Source organism: Lacerta agilis, chromosome 5, assembly GCF_009819535.1.
Source record: "Lacerta agilis isolate rLacAgi1 chromosome 5, rLacAgi1.pri, whole genome shotgun sequence".
Taxonomy (NCBI): domain Eukaryota; kingdom Metazoa; phylum Chordata; class Lepidosauria; order Squamata; family Lacertidae; genus Lacerta; species Lacerta agilis.
In genome coordinates, this window is record NC_046316.1 from 71,733,950 (window position 1) to 71,737,207 (window position 3,258).

Sequence of the window (3,258 nt, forward strand, 5' to 3'; positions counted from 1 at the left end):
CATGAGATACCAGTGAATACTTACCACCTGAATGGAGTGGTAATTGCAACATTCCCATCCCAAAATGAAATTTAGAACTTAATGCAGAATTTTTGCTTTATATTTGCGACATAGTTCTGAAGTATAGTAGAAAGTAGAACATAACAAACCAAAAAGTTGAATGCCAGAGTGATTTCTTTTTTCTTTCTTTCTTTCTTTTTTCTTTCTTTTTTTAAAGTAGCTTTCATGTTGACCTCTACTCTCTAGAAAAGTAAAATCTGTTTCACATCAGAAGCTATGGGGACAGAAGAATACATGGGAAACGAATAGTCATGGCAGTTTATAGAGGACCAGTTAGGTTTCCTGAAATCCAGGGGGATTCATGCCGTAAGCAAAGAGCAACAAACAGCAGGTGATAGGAAGGATTTAAATGAAAACAAGAATACTTTGAACTCAAGATGCTTTCATTCATTGTCTGCACATTTTCCAACCAAAGGGTGCATTTCAAAAACAAACAAGCCAGTGATACGAAAAAGAAAGAAGTGAGAAAAACTGTACATCCCAAATATTCTGAGTGCTAATAAGTGAACTATATATACCGTATTTTTCCGTGTATAAGACTAGCTTTTCCCCCTTAAAAATAATGTCAAAAATTAGGAAACATCTTATACACACTGCCATCTCCCCCAATTTTCTTAAATATGAGTCCTCAAAAATATGATGCATCTTATACAAGGGGGTGTCTTATACACGAAAAAATATGGTATATGTATGTGTGTGTGTGAATATATATATATATTCCTGTGCGTGTACACACACATGCATATATATCAGGATATATATGATATTACACTAATAATATAATATAATATAATATAATATAATATAATATAATATAATATAATATAATATAATATAATATAATATAATATGATATAATGATCTAAATAGCCACTAAGGTCTGCATGTGGCAGTTTACTGCCTGTACACATAGTAGCTCAGAAACTAAACTTCAAACTTTAAATCGCCTAAAATATAAAGTATGTTCACATACTTACAGAGTTTGGCATTTTATAGGGTTTCATCATCAGTGCAGTTTTACTGTCAATGGGCATATTATGCAAACTGGATAATTTAATATTGTCTGCGGACAAACGGCAGCTCCCTCGGCCAGTAAAACGAGATGAGCACCGCAACCCCAGAGTCGTCTGCGACTGGACTTAACGGTCAGGGGTCCCTTTACCTTTTTACATTAAAAAAACCCACCAGCAATCCCTACAGAATACCTAAGTTTTATGTACCTGTTTCAATGCTGTTCTGCATTCCTCTCCCCTCCTTCCTAATATATATCACTTTCCTCCGTACTGAATGTCTCCCAAACAGCAGCCTTTGTCGGCATTGATTCAGAACATCATCATCATCTGCAATGAGGTGATAACACCTGTATTTATATCTGTCAAGGGACCGACTCTGGACGATGAAAACAGCCACCATCAAAAGTATAATTCTTTGCCATGGGTGTATATCAGCATTTTTCTTAATTATTTTTGACAGTTTATCTATCGCAATATGAGCTTTCACAAGTGACAAAAATAACTGGGGTGGGGAGGGACATGTTTTATGAGCCACAGTCAACAAAATGCATTTCCTGTTAGATATTCCCATTAGAAATCCGGAGAATCTATATGGAGACAAAGAAATAGTACACATAGGTACAACAGGGCTGCATTTATCTTTGCCAAGGTATTGGTCAGCTTCAACATAAAAATAGCAGTTGCATCAGGGATAAGCCTAGCCCTTCAGACTTTGTGAGGAAGAGAAGAGGGGTGAAACGTGAAAGAGTTCAGAAAAAATAATATATACATCTTGCAAGCAGTAGTGTAAGGGTTCAGCTCTTCTTAGGTTGCATGATGAGAACCTTTGAATTGGATCAAGCCCATGATCCATCCTATCTTCATTTATGGTCAGTTGCAGATGCTAGAGAGGAAATGTAGAAAACTACCAGCAAGGAAACAATCTCATGCTCCTTTGCTTTCTGGTTCAGTGACAGCTCCAGCAATTAAGCCCCAAATCTTAGAGCATAACTGAATCTTCTGTTGCTGCAGCAGCTGGAGAACAAGATACACCTCTAAGGGACTCCTTGCACTCTGCCACCAAGCAGCACCACATCGCAACTTGCTCTTTGCTTGTGGCAGACTCTCATCTCGATTACATGGATCAGTCTTTGCGAATTAACAACTGGTTATCATTCTTTGTGGACTGGACTGGAAAGACTTTTCATTCCCTAGTGAAAAGCAGCAAATTAGCAAAGAGAGGTCTCCTCAAACACAGTTATGATGCCCACTAGTTGCTTCTAAAGTCTAATTCTATGCACATACACCAAAGATATTGGGTCAGACAGACTGAGGGGTTGCTTGTTCACACAGTCAGTTTTGTCTCCACGCAAAGGCTCCCTGAGGCTCCCTGGGGATGCATTCACACACGGCAAATCTCCCATACGGACTGGAATCTCGACTGATAACACTTGCACTTTTTTAGCAGCAATTTCTGTAATCACAGCAACACAATTTGCAGCCACCGTGATAACAGGAATCATTCCTGAGAAGTAGCAGCTGCCTCCATTGAAAGCTCGGTTAATATGAAACATTCTCTGCACGATGCATCCCTGGAGAGCATGGTGGAGAGACAAAATTGACCGCGTTGACCTGCCTGGAGTCAGTTATTTCATTTCAATACAACAGTTTCCTTTTTAACATGTCATGGAAAACACGGAGTTAACAGCATTGACTCTCTCTCACTCTCTCCCCCCCCCCCTCACACACATACACAGCAATTTTGTAATACTTTCCAAACTAATATTATCAGACAGACCCTTTTGTCTCTGACCTTCTGTTCTCAAGGCAATCCAAAACAAATCTGATCGCTATAACAAATATTTTCATATGTCCCTCTTCTGCAGAATTACAGGGTTTGCAACATTTTCTTTAATGAACAGAGAGTGGCAATGCTTGCTGTTTTTTTGTTTTGTTTTGCTTTTTAAAGCGGGAGCGAGAATAAGGAAAGGGGGGTTGAAACAGCCTATCGAGTGGATGTTATTGCATTGCGAAAGTGGGGAAATGCGAACTAGGAAAAAGGATGTCAGTTATCATCCCAGAACAGAACATCCATGGGCAAACTCACAAATGTATGTGAACCACTCAGTGTCTTCAAGCCACAAGATTAGAATCAATTTTTTGGGGGGGGGGGAAGAGATAAGGCCATTGACCCCGCCCCTTCCAC